At 40.0% G+C, this 18,214-nt stretch overlaps 1 protein-coding gene across 7 annotated transcripts in view; it reads left to right on the forward strand.

Annotated features, from left to right (window-relative positions):
- Positions 1-18,214, forward strand: part of LOC138742820 (ethanolamine kinase 1-like) — a 369,247-nt gene that overhangs the window by 268,174 nt on the left and 82,859 nt on the right. The gene's annotated exons all lie outside the window — the stretch shown is intronic.

Here is an 18,214-nt window from a genome sequence, read left to right on the forward strand (position 1 = left end):
TGTGTACATTTCAGTCAGATCTTATTTCCATTTGCAGCATCTAATCCCAATGAAAGGGTATCTGTACCTTCATAACTATCTCTTTTAGACCTTGCTAGGAGATGAGGTTTCAGCAGAATCGAGCAGCATTTTACATTTTCAGATTTGGGCCATTTGATAGCTCAAATAAAGATTTGCTGACAATTCTGCTGTCAGTCCCTGATCTGCTGAATCCTTCAGGGACGAAGGAAAATTTGGAAGAATCTTGGCATCTTTCACGGAGGTGATGTTTATCTACCTTTCTAGGATTCATTTATGCTTTGGTCATTCCTCATTTTCTGCATTAAATCCAGAGGCAAGACACTCTGCTCTTGCTGTTGAATCCCTGAAAGAACACCTACCATTTCTTTTTTTTCAGCCTCCACAGTGAGCTTCATTTTCAAGTTCTGGTGAAGGAGTCAGAATCACTTACTTTCCACCAATGTTGCCTGACCCACTGAGATTTTCCAGCATTTCCTGGTTTTCTTCAAGAACCAGTTTTTTTAAAAAAAATTGCACATCTGTCTATTCTCTTGGCAAGGTATTTTTCTCCCGTTCTCCACAGCTCAAACACCATCTAAATGGAGGGATTATTGAAATAGAATGCAAATCTATTTTTTCTTTGAACTAAACTCTTAACTTGCCCTGTCCTTTTAGATATTGATGCTGAGGTATATCATACTGTTGCACGTACCCACTGCGCAATTGCCCACAGGAAATCAAAAAGAATGACATAGTGCTGATGTGAGCAATATGAACCTTCTGAACCCTTTTGAGTTTGCAGCCCTATGGGAAAGAGCAGGGAATGGACTGCTTCTGCTGGTTGTTGGTCAGCAGCTGAGAGTGAGGAGATATTGATCAGTGGTTGGTGTGGTGCATTGTTGGACCAATATTTTAAGCTGAAGAATTTTACGTGAGACTCCAGCTGAGGTTCGTTTTGAGGCATTGTGCCAATGGATTTATTCAAGGTGCACCATTAGGCAGAATGGATGAGCCATCTCAATGATTGATTTGCATTTCATTCTGCTGAGCGACTTGCTTTTTTCCTTCCCTAACAAAAGGATGCAGTTTTGAAAAGGCTTTATATTTCCCGTAATAAACCTTTTCAAAGCTGCTGTTCCTTAACATGCTGCATCCTGCTCAAGACTTGTTAAATTGAATGGTGACCAAACATAAAGGTGGCCCATTATCTCATAAAATATAACAGAATTAAAATATAACAGAATGGAATTCTAAATGTTATGTTCTCTTCAGTCTTCTCTTTATCACAAATAACAGAAAGAAGTGTTTGATGCTCTACAAAATAGATTCTTTTATGTTTTTAGACTCTTTTCTACATATCACTTTAATAGACCTGCATTGAATTTTGTATCTTCACAAGTGTCTTCCTCCTGAGAATTCTGTTTCATTGTAATTTGTAAATATTACACCTTGTACAATTTATGAAAGACAACAAAAAGTGCGCAGCCTATTTCTATTTAAGTCAGGAATTCTGGTTCACTGAAATCTTTGGACAACACCGCTACCAAAAGAAAAGAAGGAATTTATCCAGTGGGCTCTAGAGTGAGATATATCAACATAGGCTGATCCCAGTTTTAATCATAATCTGTGAAGAGTTCTACAACCACTCTCTGCACTCACAGTTTAAGATGTAGAAAGTTACTCAAGGCTCTCAGTTCCAAGACGTCAATCAGCAACCATCATACCCCATGAACATATGCATTACACATGTAGTGAGAACACAATTAAATTTGTCCAAGATGCTCTCCAGTTGCTGTTTTCAGCAGGCCTCCAAACTCAAAAAATTATTAATTACAAACGCAAAGTTCGGAACCAAATTAAACTCCAATATGGTTGCAGCACCTACACTTCTATGTCCTCCTTTCTCATCCTCCAGAGACTCAGTTTCCCTTCTTCCAATTTCTTCATTATTTTAATGTGGTCTCCTGGATAAATCGAATCGGATGACCATTTTGTGTAACAGCCCACAAGAGTGACTCTGTCGTGCTCATTCTCCATCCTGCTCTCATGTAGAATTCTCTACCTAGAACCGCCCGTAATGCTCCCACAAAACCCAGTGTGAAATCAAGGGACAACACACACATCTGATGATTCCTGACATGCTAAGTGTCGCCAGTATTTTTTGTTTGCTTCAGGTTAAACCTCTCTAAATGTAGCATTTGGCCACCGCTGGTCAAAGTGTGAAGGATGTTCTACCCAGGCACTTCTTTGCACAGGGTTGTGATCATTTAACTTTAAATAGCATTGTTTTTGGCAGTCCAGTCAAACGATGAAGAAATCACTGGAAAGCTTGAGTATGGCTTTGAGTAGAAAACACATGTTGCATATTCTTCCAAGTTTGGTGACAGAGTGCCTGAGGCAATTAAAACAAAGAGCATTAAGCAGCAATCAAAAGCGAGCCAATCTGTTGCTCCCCCACCTCCTCCTCCCCTTATATTATTGACATTGTTATCACAGATAATGGGAATATTCTCTTTGGCTTGGCTTCGCGGACGAAGATTTATGGAGGGGTAAATGTCCACGTCAGCTGCAGGCTCGTTTGTGGCTGACAAGTCCGATGCGGGACAGGCAGACACGATTGCAGCGGTTGCAGGGGAAAATTGGTTGGTTGGGGTTGGGTGTTGGGTTTTTCCTCCTTTGCCTTTTGTCAGTGAGGTGGGCTCTGCGGTCTTCTTCAAAGAAGGTTGCTGCCCGCTGAACTGTGAGGCGCCAAGATGCATGGTTTGAGGCGATATCAGCCCACTGGCGGTGGTCAATGTGGCAGGCACCAAGAGATTTCTTTAAGCAGTCCTTGTACCTCTTCTTTGGTGCACCTCTGTCACGGTGGCCAATGGAGAGCTCACCATATAACACGATCTTGGGAAGGCAATGGTCCTCCATTCTGGAGACGTGATCCACCCAGCGCAGCTGGATCTTCAGCAGCGTGGACTCGATGCTGTCGACCTCTGCCATCTCGAGTACTTCGACGTTAGGGATGAAAGCGCTCCAATGGATGTTGAGGATGGAGCGGAGACAACGCTGGTGGAAGCGTTCTAGGAGCCGTAGGTGATGCCAGTAGAGGACCCATGATTCGGAGCCGAACAGGAGTGTGGGTATGACAAATATTCTATTTGTGTCTAATTTATATTAAATTATATTAAATTACACTGCATGTATTCAGAGAATAGAATCTTAGAAATTTGCAGCTCAGTATGAAAGTATATGGTCCATTTTGCCCATGCCATCTAAATTAGAGCATTCCTGTCTAATTCCACTTATAGCCTTGTACACTCTTCCACATTCAGTGCATATCCCAGAACTGATTTCTGCATCTCTCCCACCCACCCCCACCTTTTCAGACAGAAAGATTCAGAGTGCAACCAATACTGATTAATCAATTAATAACACAATTAATTCATTGTGCTGAGCTTTTAAAAATATTTTAGGTCTGAAGCTATTGATTGAGCACACTAATGCATTCATTATATCTTAGGAGGACAGTAATCTTAGGAATTATATTACTGTACTAGTAGTCCGTGGACTGAGGGAATGCTCTAGAAGCATAATCAAATTCCCCATGGCAGTTCAAAAACTTTTCAGTTAATTAAATAATTTGGAATAAAAATAAAACTACTAGATTGTCACAAAAATCCATTAGGTTTAATAATGCAATTTAAGGAAGTTAATATCCCATTCTTAACCCTCTTGTATTACACACCAGAACCATGGCAGTATTTTTGAGTAAGAACTAGGTTCTGAAATAACTAAGCTGTTTTTCAATTGTACCAAATTGCTATGGCAAACTACTGGACCATCTTACATAGGCCTTGTTACAGCAGTAGACACAGTAGCACAGCACACCTGACAAATGCATACCAGTTATTCCTATAAAGTTATCCTTATGGACATTGGAGATTCCTGTGTCTGATTTGGTCTCAATACCAGCATTTGGTCTTTATAGCAGAATCATATTTTCCACTTAACATCCATCACCATTTCAATACGAATGGCGGGTGTGGTGTGAAACATCAAATGTCAGAGCCACCCGCGATAGTAGCACAGTGATATACCATCAGCATAGCGGCTGAGCGAGTTCTCAAAATGATGCCGTTTGCCTGGATGAGCACGGCTTCAAAAGCACTGGAGAATATCACGTTGAAGAAAACAACCCACTAGAATGGCATTCCACCCCCTACCACCAGTGTATCTTGATGGTTGTGTACACCATCTTCAAGATTGTGGCGAGACGCGGTGAGTTCCTCCAGCATTTCTGTGTTTTTACTACAATCACAGCATCGGCAGACTTTGGTGTTTCACACCATCTTCAAGATGCCTTTCTTGATACCGCATGGTAACAGGCCCTTTAGGCCCAGAAGCCTGTGCTGCCCATATACACCAATTAACTTACAAACCCTGTCGGTTTCCGAAGGATGGAAGGAAACCAGAATACCTGGAAGAAACCCATGCAGACAGGGAGAGAAGGTACAAACTCCTTTCAAGCAGTGTCAGGTTCTAACCCAGGGTGCTGGCCTAATAGTGTTGCTATTATAACTCACCAGGATTTCTTTGATATCAGCTTCAAAACTCAAATCCTCTACTACCTGGAAGGAAACAGATGCATTGGGAAGATTTCTAATCAAATCACTCCTGTGTTGACTCTATCACATTTCATCCTACCTTGGAAATATATTGAAGCTCTTTTGTTGATGTTGACCAAAATCCCTAAAAGTGTGATCAGGACACCGTGGAAGAATCTTTAACACAAGGAATGTGGTCATTATAGAAAATGGTTCTTTGCCATTTTCTCAAGGAATACCTACAAATCCTGGCCTTGCTTGCGATATTTATATATCTTGACATATATTCTTTGTCCAAAGCATCAATCTTGCAGCAATCAAATGCAATAAAGATGGCCTTCCTGCAGCTATGAGTATCCCCGGCACAATGCCGCTAGATGAGAAAACCTGTGCTCATTTGAGTATTGGTACCAACAATTTGCCCCTAAACTTTGAAAGGTGAATTCTGCTTCCACCTAAAAATAAGGTTGCGTTGCGATTGTACCTTTAAATGTTAAGTACTGTATATTAGCGATGTTAGCTACTATTCAATTACATTATGAGGGCTTCCTTTGTTAAGTCTTGGTTCTGTCCAATTATAGCATTAAAGTACTTGTTGTAACAAGGTACATAATGAAGTAACTTATAGTCAATTCTTGCTGTGTAATTAAAACTTCAAAATGTTCTTTTTTGCTTTAGGGTTTTCCCAGAAAATAGAATATCTTATATATTAGATCACTGTGTTGTTTGGAGATTGAGGTTGGCAAAATATTCCACAAAATCTGTTTTCTTTTATGTTAATTTTGTGTTTTTGAAAATGATATCATTGATTTTCAGCCTGTATAATATGTAAATTAGTATGTCTGTAATTTTGTACTACAAGCATAAGACTTCTGTTGTGATAGACTCCACTGACCCCCGTGCTTCTTGTCACCAATCAGCTCTCTTTCTGTACTCTCAACTCAGCTCAAAGTAAATACCACTTCTGAATCAGGATGAGAAAGACTTTTTTTTTAATTGTTTACCTGCACACTTTAGTTAATTCTTGCAGATTGTGGCTCTTAATTATACAGATCCATTTTGAGGTGTCTCTATCCTGCCACTGGGTGGTCTAAGTGCAATTTTATTTTCATTAATCTCAAGTCTTAGTAATTAGAGTTTTAATGTATGAAATCCAGCATTTCCCAGGTTGACCAACTTTTGATTCTCTATTATTTGCCCTGCTTGACCTAACGAAAGCAAGATGATTCAATTTATACAATCTGTCTAATTAGTTTTGTGCGTTTATTAGAGTCAATCAATTTTTATTTCAGAGGCAGTTTGATTTGATCGTGTGTGTTAAGGTAATGAGTGTGGTCATGAGGTGATGGCCTCAAAACATTGAATAAGATGGATCGTCTTATGGAGATTACTGAATTTTGTTTGAGTCTGGGGCACTGTTATAGTTTGGAATTTAGTTATATCAGACAAGGGCCAGATATTTTTATTTAATCTGAAATGCTGCAACTTATCTATTGACTCTGAGGTACTGCCAAGAATCCTAAGGTCATAAACAAGCCAATAGCATTTCTACTTTGCAGTTTATCATGAATTTTGTGGCTGGTGGTTACATGTAAAAATATCAATGAATTATTTGTGCTTCTCTCTAGCACACACAATAATTCAAGTTTACAGCACATGAGACCATTCAACCCAATATTGGCTAAAATATCTTTGTTCAGTCTAGACCCCAGTTCTTGGCTTGTCTAGTTACTTCCTTCATGCCAAACTCTTTTCAATGATCATAAGTTAGATATCATTTTCCACAAGCCGATTAAGTACCTTTCAAGATTCAATTTATTGTCCTAAGATATAAAACAGTTTCCTATTACATGAAATTCCTTTTTTCCTGCTGCAAGGCAGTCAGATTTGCCAACAGCAGAAATTACCTAAGCGCCACTTACATTTCTTAGAGTGAGACTTAGAGTCAGAGAAAGAGAAGCAAAAAAAGAGCACCCCCCCCCTCCCAGAGTCACCAAGTGTCCGTAGATTCACCTCCAGCACATCTGCAGCCATCTAGAGTCCAGTCCACATTGGTGACCTGAGCTCCAGATCTGAACCTCCGACCCAGTCAAGGACCTTTCAGCACCCCCTCACATCCCAGTTCCGATACCTGGTACTCTTCCAGCTAGTTTGTCCCAGTCTCCAGCAGCCTGAGATTTCCGTGGGTTCCTCCTCCCGAGTGGCTGCTTACACTGGTCGCTCAGCCACAGAGCCTCCTCGCTGGTCCACTTCAATGGTCACAGTCCTGTGGTTCACTTCTTCCACTTCTTCTCAGATGGGTGGTGATCTTCCTGACCTGTGGTGCCCTGCTCAAGTCTTCCTCTTCCCTGGAGTCTACAGCCCATCGTGGCTGCTGCCGAATATGAGGAACCACCACCTTGGGCGCAACCCTGAGGATGCAGGATTTCAAATAAAGCCACTGTTGGCTCCCTCAGTGGGCTGTTCCAAGCTTGTGTGGAGCCGACGGCAGTGACTGAGTGGCTGGACCCTGCGGGAGTGCTGCAACTTCGCTCCCTCACTCCCCACAAGTCCACACCAGTGGATCTGGCAGCATCACCATCTATTCTGTGAATAGATCTGTAGTAGTTATCCTTTGCTGTGTATTTGTTAGAATTGACCAAATCTAACAACAAATTCAATCACATTAAACTGACTGGCTGAAAACATGAGTAGCCTTCCATCACATGTTCATTATATTGTTCAATGCCCTTAAAGCAGCATCAGTGAACATCTGATCACGGACAATTTTAAAGAGGAAGGTTATTCACAATGATTCCAAACTCCCAACATTGATGCATCCAGGTGGATCTTAAATTATTTCACAATTTTCCCTCAACCACTCTATAGTGGAAACCATTTCAATTGTTAATTGCTTTGTCTGGAAAAAAATACAGTATTTCTCAAGCACTGGCAGGGGTTTTTATTGATCTGAAACTGACTGGAAGGCAGGTACCTTTCATTCTTACCACTGTTATTTTAAGATAAAGATAAGGATATGTTCAGTTGTCAGTGGCTGCTTTAAGACTCATGAGTGAGATCTAAGCTCAGTTTGGTACTTTCCCATTTTTGGCATTCACTGATCCAGGGATTATTCACATCTCAGTGAAATGTGTGGCATTGTGTTGATGAGATTTGTATTGGAGCAGAGAACTTACACATTTAGTGACAGGAATGTTCTATCCTATGATCAATTTATCATTTGTACTTTTGGACAGATGCTTCGTTTTGGTGTATTCTGGGAGCCTACTGCTAAGAAATGGAAATCTATAAGCATGAAATTGTGCTCTACACACAGGTCTTCTGAGCTTTATTTCAGTTTTATTCCTGTTCTTTTTTTCCCTTATTTCAAACCAAGTTTGATATCTGAAATCCACGATCGAGGTGAATAATCATACAACATATAATGAAACTGTTCACCTTTATTCTTCAGAGCTTGCTTTATCCGTCAAAGTTTTAAGTCGGTCCTGCAACTTCTGTGAGTGTTGAACATGTCAGATGTTGCAAAATGCTTTACACTATAGATAAAACCATAGTTTCTCTAGATTTCTACTGCATCTGATATCCTCAGTTAGTCTTCCAACAGACTACTAACTAGGGCTGAGTCAGTTTAACTTTAGAGCTCAAACAAGATCAGGTATTTTCTGACTAGCACCAGTGGATGTCCTTCATGGTATGTTGGTCAAAATCTGCAGTGTATGCTTTTATAATTGTTTCATGCACGATCTGTCTGCACTGCTGTTCTGTTCAGACTTCCCAATTTTGTTTTATATGTTGCTTTTAGAATAAGAATTTCCCTTAAACTTGTAGAGACCACTCCCACTCTAAAAGGTGGACAGCCTCTGTAAAATGTTGGAGTGAACATTACAAAAGTGCTTTGAATAATCTTCCGATCTCTAAATTGAAAAGAGGTACAAGAGAACTGTAAAGTGGCAAATAAAAAAAAACTTTTTTCAAAAAGTCATACAAGGTTTTGTCAGACAATTACAGGCCAGTCAGTTTAACACCAAGTTTTAGAAATAACAATCACTGAAATCACCAATAGCCTTTAGAGAAGTTTATGTTGATAAAAGAGAGTTGGCATGAATTTGTTAAAGGCAAGCCCTAATCTAGTTTTTCTTGGGGTAAGGGAAAAGGTTGCAGAGGGGAATGCAGTAGACGACTTGGCCTCAACATCCTTTAGAGATTTTGAGGTGATTTCAATAGAACATGCATATTTCTGAAAGGCGGGTATGATGCTAATTTTTCCCCTGGCTTGGCTCCAGACCATGAGTTCCAGTCTCAAAGTAAGGAGAGAGTCATTTGGGCAGAGGAGGACAAATCTCTCCACCATGGAGGTAAACAGTTTTTGGAGTTTACATGTCAGTAGAGGCATGATCATTGGGTATATTTAAGTCACGATTAATATTTTTTTTATATATTAATGGGAAATAGGAGATGGGTTTACTCAAGGAAAGTATCATTGAGGTAAAAGACCAGCCATTATCTTATTAAATGGCAGAACAGAGAATCAGAGAATAAATGGCCTTCTGTTTCTTATGTTGACTTCATGGATTTTCAGAAAGCATTTGATAAAGTTCCATTCAAAAGCCTAGCTAACAAAATTGAATGGAATTAATGGGTCAATAAAATAATGAATATGAAGAGAGAGAACAATGTAAACTGTTCTTTTTCAGACTGGTGTAAGGTAAAACATCATGAGATGGGAATGTACAGGGCTGTAACAAGATGTAAATGCATCCTTGTACTTACAAGATAAGAGAGACATTGATGGATTGAGAGGCAGGAAGCTAGCAGGGAAAGGATAGCAACAGTTTTAGTCATTGGACAAGTAATGATATGATGATGTTCTAAGCATGTATCCAAGGGTATAAAAAATCACCATTTTGCTGATAACGGCAGAATGCATTCTCCGACTAACTTTGTTAGTCGCAAGTGTTACAATCCGGTAATAAAGAACAAAGAACCCTGATTTCGACTCAGTCTGGTGTTTGTCTCACTCATTCATGAACAAAGCAGACCTAACACTGGATGATGGGAGACTTTGATGTTTTATGTTAGCACTGTGGCCACTGCTCTGTTTGACATAGGCCAATATGGAGTGTAAAATTTCTGGCTTTACACTAAGCTTGGAACTGTGATGTAGATGCTAATTAGTGAATTGAGGTGGCGAGTAACGGCAAGAAAGATAGGCTGGCTGACTGGACAGAAAATTTGTCAAGAAACAAAGGGGGTGATAATGGGGATTTAAAAAAAACACAGTTCTAGAAGGTGTGCAAGATGAGATGTATTAATTCTTCAAAGTGCCAAATAAATGCCGCAGCATGGTCCAATTTCTAGGCATGTGGTTTTCAGTGGAAAAACAAAAGCTGCAGCTTTTGGGTGATATTTAATAATGTTTGGGTGTGTCCACTGTATGAAAATAAATAGCAGTAGTGTAGATCCAAAGTAAAAGTAGCCAATAGATAATCTTCCACTGTCACCATCAGCTTCTTATCATCTGCTTGGAGCATTCTGTGAAGAATTATTTTATTTGGAGATTTCAGCATTAAATATTTTAATGATAATTCAGTTCATCGTTCTTTTTTTTAGATCAATACAGGCATTGCTGATGGAGGGAGTGAACTGTCCAAAGGGCATATTGAGCAAATGAACTTGCAGAAAGCAGTAGGAAATGTCCTCAAGTGGCCCATTTGTACCATTTCTCCTCTCCTAAAGGTCACACTGAACAACACTCAGTCATGAAGTTTACATAATCATTTTAATACCTAATGATAATAGGTCAAAGAGTAATTGCTCCAGACTGCTGTAGTTTTGTATGATGAGGGTTCCAACTCTGGTAAAGTAAATTGACTCCAGCAGGCAAAGCCATTAATGATAAAACATTTTTTTTTCATAAAGATAAGTTTCCATGGTGAACGATTGCCATCTGGGATTTAGATTTACTTCTGGGACCTTGCATGCATGCGGAGACACACACACACACACACACACACACACACACACACACACACACACACACACACACACACACACACACACACACACACACACACACACACACACACACACACACACACACACACACACACACACACACACCACCCCGACCCCTCCCCCCACCATTTCAGGCAACATCCAACCCCATGTATGTCTGTCGTCCATGGTCCAAAAAGGTTATAATAGACTTCAGAAATCCCAACCGGAGAATTTGGTATAGCAGACGTAACCAGTCATATGCAACAACTTCCCACATATAACACCTGCACCTCAGGTCTTTTATGTACAAAAGCTTATGTATGTACTGTACTTTCTATCTATCATAGCTCTCAAATGCAGTAAAACCAGTGCTAGTGATAGCAGAAGCAAGAGGCAAAGGAGAAGTATTGATTTGGAAGTGAAAGAAAAAGCTATTAAACAACACAAAGGTGGAAAAACAGTGAATGATATTGCTTGCAATATAGGCATATCACACTCGACAATCACGATGTTCCTCAAAATCAAAGAGAAAATTCTCCAATGGATCAAAGGATCGGCTCAACTGAAAGCTACAAGCTAACGAAAATGCGAGGGACCTATGTCAGATATGGAGAAATTGCTAATGACGTGGATTGAGGACCAAACACAAAAGCGAGTCCCTCTCAGCCCATTGACGATCACTACTAAGGCACGAAGTTTGTTCTAGATGCTAAAATAAAAAGCAAGACCAGACTACGTTATCAAGTTTAGTGCTAGATCTAGGTGGTTCGGGTACTTCAAACGATGGTTTTCTCTGCATAATGTGAAAGTCAGTGGTGAGTCTGCAAGTGCTGATGCGAAGGCAGCAGGAGAATTTGTTGAAACCTTAGATAAACTAATTGTGGAGGGAGGTTATTTGTCCCAGCAAATTTTTAATATAGATGAAACCTCCTTATTCTGGAAGCAAATGCCTGAAAGGACCTTCATCCATAAGGAGGCCAAGGGTTTTTAAAGACAGAGTGACATTATTGTAACGAGGCAATGTTGCTGGCTACAAGTTAAAGCCATTTCTTATTTGGCATAGAGAAACCCTTAGGGCTTTCAAGAACATTAACAAACATACCGTGCCGGTTTATTACAGGAGAAATAAAAAGACCTGCATGACACAAATGCTGTTTCAGGATGTCCTTCTTGATTGCTATGCCAGAGAAGTACTGCTTTGAAGAAGGCATACTGTTCAAAATTTTGATAATTGTAGAAAATGTTCTAGGACTTCCCCCTTTCATTGATGTCCTCCACCCCAACATCAAAGTGGTGTTCCTCCCACCAAACACCACCTTTTTAATCCAGCCAATAGAGCAAAGTGTTATTGCAGTATTTAAGGCCTACTACCTTTGCTGAGGCTGTTGCTACAACTGATGACACTGGCAAGACACTGATGCAGTTCTGGAAGAGTACAACATTTTCCACTGCATAAAGAACCTTGCTTCGGCCTGATATGTGACCAAAGAGTGCATGAATGGCACAAGGAAAAAAAGTACTGAAGCGGTATGTGCATGACTAAGGGATTTGAAAAAGATGATGAGATTGCAAGGATTAATAGAGCTTTTGACAACATGGTAAATAACAACCTGAACCTAGACACAGATGATGAGGACATTGAAGAACTCCTAGAAGTGGTCCCTTAGGAACTAACAAACGAAGAGTTGCTGGAGCTAGAGCAAGAGGGAAGAAGAAGCAAGGGAAAAGGAAACTGAAGAAGGAGGACAGAGGCAGAAGAGGTTCACTGTTAAGGGGGTAGCCACATTCTTTGCACACCGTAACAGCTTGCTGAAGAGATTGATCCAAACACCGAACGCTTCTCTCTGATAGAGAGGAATGCTCGTACAGTGTTTGCTACATATAAAGAAATTTATGAAGAAAAGAAAAAGCAAACTAGGCAAACATATTCCTGAAGAAGCCAACACCTCCCCAAGATGAGCCTCAGCCAGGTCCTTCAGACATTAGAGTGACAGTTCATCACTGGAGGTTATTCGACCTGAAACTCTTCCAGTGGAACACTATGAGGAGGTTGAGAACAGTGACGTAGATGATCCTGAACCTCTTTGTTAAATTGTGTGTGATATAGGTTGAGAAAGTGCTTATATAAAAGTTTAAAGAGTGAAAAAAAATTAAATTAATTTAGTATAAGTTCAGTATCTCATATAACTTTGCTAAGTATATACAGTAATATGATGTTCACACAACATTCACATCACAAAACGCCCTATTACACAGAATGCATTGTGGACGTTAAGCAGTACCTCACCAGCAGATGTGTCTGTTTATGCATTTTTAGGCTTAACAAGCGACCTTCTGTCACACAAGTCTTTCCCTCTGAACGCACTGTCTTGGGTTGTCAAGTGGCTCCTGTCACAAAAAGTCCTCCTCTTGGATGGGGTCTGGGGAAGCCCAGGTTAAAGAGAGTGATGCACGCACGCACACACTGGCTATTAGAGTGACGCAAACTGCTGTCCAGAACAGTGCTGGCACCTACTGACAAAATAGCTCAGTTTCCTTTCTCCCACTGAAGCTATTGGGTGAGCACACTGACAGGCAGTTATGGATGGCAGGGCTCACACCTGTGAACAAAGCAACTCAGCCGCTTGTTTGCTGAAGTTGCCAGGTGAGCACGCATACAAAGACTGACTGACTGCCCACCGACTAACTGATTAACCAACCAGTCTATTCAAAACTCAGCATGCTGGGCTCTTCAACTGCCCTAGCACGTGCCTTCAGCACTCCCAATTGGTGGAGAGAGGCTGACTACAGCGGCTGTGCTCTCCACGATTCCACCAGCTTCCAGAGCGTAGCTCTCATTGTCAGTTTCCCAGCGCTACTTCAGCACTTCACAGCAGCGCATGATCCTCTCTCTCTCACCGTAGGTTCACTCCTCTCCCTCGTCTGAAAATGGAATGTCTAGCATCCATAACGCACGCACGCACGCACGCACGCACGCACGCACGCACGCACGCACGCACGCACGCACGCACGCACGCACGCACGCACGCACGCACGCACGCACGCACGCACGCGTAATTTCTTATAAAATTTTGAAGTGTCTTTAAACACATCAACTTTGGCTTCCCCAGGAAGTAGATAAAATGTTGAAAGATCAAAGGTAGACATCAAAGTATAAAAATATATTTAAAACATTTTATATTTAACTAATGAAATCATATTGGCTACTTGTAAAGTTAATTAGATAACTATAAATATGTTTAGATGTTGTCTTGGAAAGACAGCATAACTCCCACATTGAATGAAAAGGAATACAAAAAAATGAAATGCTGAACATTGATGTAATTAATTGAAATAAAAACATAAAATGGTCAGCATATCAGACAATATCATTGGGTAGAAAATGTGACCTTCATTCAGTTTGTTAATATGTTAATAGAATCTTTATTTGTAGTTATTGCTTAGGATTTGAAGTTGCTTTTATAACTAACAATATATGATTTTGCCATAATTCTATTTCCATCAACTCCTTCAACATTAGTATTTTTTAATTCAGATCCACTGATGCCCCGTGCCATCTAGGAAAGTAAAGATGTGCACATTAAAGGCACCATGGGAAAGCACCCCATTAATCATTATGTGCTGGTGGGATTATAAACAAAATTACATTTTGTTAAATAAAATGGAAAATGCAAAAAAATATTCAACTGATTAGGTAGTATCTGCAGCAAAAGGAACAGAGTTCAGGTCAGTGATCGTTCATTGGAAATAAGGTGAGTTATGGAGAAGCAGGTGCGTATAAAAAAAGAGGATACAACAGAAGAAAATGTCTTTGATATGACAGAAGGTAGGAGAGGTTAAATGACAAAAAAAGGAAACTGCAAGATGAAAGCATGTGATAAATGGAATGGCTAAATTTGTCCCCAGACTTTCCCAGTTATGTACAGGAGGCATTGATATGATGCATCGCTCAATATCTTATTCTGTCTGGCACCCTCAATATTTACAGCATTTTTTTCTTTTCATTTTGATATACATTTTCAGATATTTAGCAATTTTGCTTTTGTTACATTTTTCTCGAAAAAAATGTATGGATTAATCCCCAAAGAAAGTCATCTATTTAAACGTCACTAAACCTTTGATGTAATTGGAAAACCTCCCCTTACTCTTTTTAATTTAGAGGCACATAGTCTTTCTCTTATTAACAATTGCATGAATGTGTGGCTGTTACATCAACTGCCAATTCATTGGCATATCATTAAATTACATATAAAAATCATTCATTCCTCAATTATTAATTCAGAAGGATTTTAATCCCACATTCAATAGTGATACAATTCATAGACTGAATAAATTCAATTGAATTATATATGCTTTGCTATCATTGCTTTTTTTTTCCATCAGAATTTGGATCATTTCCTTGACAAAGTGAAGGCTGGGAACGTGTTCTCAAAATTAATAGTGTGCTTTGCTGTGCTCTGCATGGGGACTTGGAAAGTTTGCTTTGCTTAATAAAGAACAGGTGCCATGAGTTTTATGATTTTTTTTACACAAGAGTAATCCAACTGTTGACATGGCAGCAATGAAATGTGGTGTTAAACAGATAACTGTAAATTACTCTTGTTCTCCATGTAAATAGATCTACACATTCCTTTCCAAATTATTCAGTCTCGGACTGAAATATTGCAGGTTCCTTTGGAGGTTTATTCAAGATAACACAGTATGCCTCTACAGAACATTTTTGGCAGTTTGGTCAATTGGGATTTTATATTGCAGACTATTTAAAACATTTAGTGTCAAGCAGACAATACAGTAAATGCACAATTATTCAGGCAGCAGCTGTGGAGATAGAAACAGAATTGATGATTCAAGGTGATCTCAGATACATGATCCAATGATATATCATTGATCTGAAAAAAGTTGATATTGTATGGGTAATGGTAATTGGTATTGGTATGCAATAATGAATGTGTAAATGCCTTTGTAGTTCCTCATCTGAGTGCAATGAGTTATTCATGAGACAAGCAGACAGAGCTTTAGAAAATGAATCACATTTATTTGAGTTTCTTCTCAGAAAGCGAATACAGGCATGATCAAATAGATCATTCAGTGATAATGCATTCTAAGAAAGGGATTAAATTAGTTTAATAATGATCAAAGTTATATGTTTATCTAATGATTATGAATTGTCTTCAATTTTTGTAATTGTACTGGATTTGCTGTTGTTTATTTTGGAGAATCAATATATATTTTGTATCATTTTACATACAAGTATCATTCCCATAATAAATAAACATACTTAACTCTGGAATGGCCGATCACACAGACAGGGCCTTTACCCTAAATAAGGTGGAGTTGAGGTGATTTCAGAGTTGTGGTATTTTCAGGAGCTGGACATTTGAGGTGGGGTTGGTATATTGAAATGTTACTGAGTTTTTAAAATGTTGTGCAAATACTCTCCATTTCAGAGAGAGACCCCTCCCCACCCCCCCCACCCCCCCAGTCCCTCATCCCATCGACTATGTCCACATGGGCATCCTCTTTTACCTTCGGCCCCCAGCACCTGATGGGAGAAAAACAGGCGGCAGCTGGCTCGATGCGGGAGCAATTTCCTCTTCAGTATCCATAATCCCCCACATAGCTGGAACCACCAGTGCTCCCACATTGATCTGTCACTGTAAGCCAGTGAAGTTCTCCAGTCAACTCAGGGCTCGGTAGCACTGCACCTTTGCTGTCACATGGGCAGTTAGATGAGGGAGTGGGGGGGAAATGGATGGCCAGGGACAATGAGGAAGCTGACAGATGGCTAGGGGCAAGGAGGGGGGTTCACAGATGGCCGGAGGTGGGGGGGGGGCGGCTGATGGACAGCAAGGATGGAGGGGTGACAGATGGCGGGGGGGGGGGGTTGGGGAACAGATGGAATGGGCTAGGAGCAAATTGGTCAGATGTATTCATTAGCGTATTGTTGTGGACAGCCTGCAATTCAGTTTAGACAGCAGGCTGGCCGTAAAAATGACCAGGGTTGCTGCAGGAAAAATGCCAGACTAATTCCCATCTGGATATTTTTACACAACCAGCATTGCAGGTAATTTTCCGAGAAACTCCCATTATATAGTGGCAGTGTAAAAAGCATATTTGATGTAGCTTCTATATCTGGACTCATTGAGGTATTATTTTTTGACACTGTCACGTTCTGTCCCAACTCTCCTTCAAAAATTTTAGGAATTCAGGAATATATTTTAATAATACATGCAAGTTACTATTTTTGTGGCTGCCCTTATGCTGCTGTAATCAAGTGGTCAAGATGAACCTTCTCATGTCCTTGAGCTGTCTGGTGACATCACCACACAATCATTGCCATGTAATCTTAACCATCTTTACATCAGAGCATGTGTTATGATGTATTTTGTTTCAACTGTCTTTCTTCTGCCACCTATTCCAGATTCAGCTAATAAAAAGCTCATGTTCTGAGTCTGGTGTTGCAGGAGTATATTCTGTCAAGGACAGTAACATTGATCTGCATCTTAGAGGGTAACCTATCAGCCAATAGGCCTTTTTGCACAGAAAACCCACTTGTCTTTAAAGGCATTGAACCAAGAAATACCAGGTAAGTGCGACCTTTTACATAAGCACACTGGCATTCTAGACCAAAAGGAAGTGGGACCTGTAGCATTACTGCGTCGGCGTCCTGCGTGAACCCTTTTAGACAGAAGTCATTGTGAAATGTGTCGGCTCTGATACTACCTACCTGTCTGATCCCACAACCCCCACCTTTGTTGCGTTAACACAGGTAGGTGAAGTGGTTAAAAGCCAGTTAATTCCTGTCTTTTAACGGCATGTAAAAGTGGCTACTGATTCATAATGAGATCTGACCTGCTTTGCATGACTTTATACTTTGATGCCTCTTTCACAAGTACCTTAATCTGAGTATGTTTATTTTAAGATGGCAACAAAATGATGTTAGACCCTATTTCATTTCACAAATAATTCAGAGTGGAATTCTATAATGTAATAAATCACAAAAGAGTTACTCCATTGTGCACCCACATTCTCTACTGACAATCTACTACAAATGACAATCCAGCAAGTAGTCCACACCATTCTCAAATAGACTCATGAGCTATTTTCATATTTGGCTGTCAGTGTGACCAGTGGTATTGGAAGATAGCATTTGCTGGCTAGCTCTACTAGATCATTGTCTACATCAGGCCAATGGACAAAGTCATGAATTGCTGCCTTCACATTGACTACACTCAAATACACTGAATGAACCTCTTTTATTGTTCTTCCTCATTTTTCTTTGGGCATTCATGCTATATAACTCCATCACATACAGCATCCACAAATCAGCGCCAAGAGTCCATCCACTCAAATTACACTCATAAACTTGCTTTAGTATTTGATCCTTCTGCCTCAGTTTGGCAACCTGTGCTAATGTTCCTGGAAAATCATATTCTATTGCCTAAAGGAAGTATGTTGGATTCTCTTTGTCTATTTTAATATCTGTGTCTTTGTACTGGGAATTTTGAAATTGTATTCAGAGTTCATTCTGTTTGAAAACTCACTATTCAATCCCATGGACATAGGAACACAGGATAGCTCCTGCTGCAAAGCTAGAGACCCTATAAGGGAATTGCAGATTT

This window comes from Narcine bancroftii, chromosome 1 (genome assembly GCF_036971445.1).
Source record: "Narcine bancroftii isolate sNarBan1 chromosome 1, sNarBan1.hap1, whole genome shotgun sequence".
NCBI lineage: Eukaryota > Metazoa > Chordata > Chondrichthyes > Torpediniformes > Narcinidae > Narcine > Narcine bancroftii.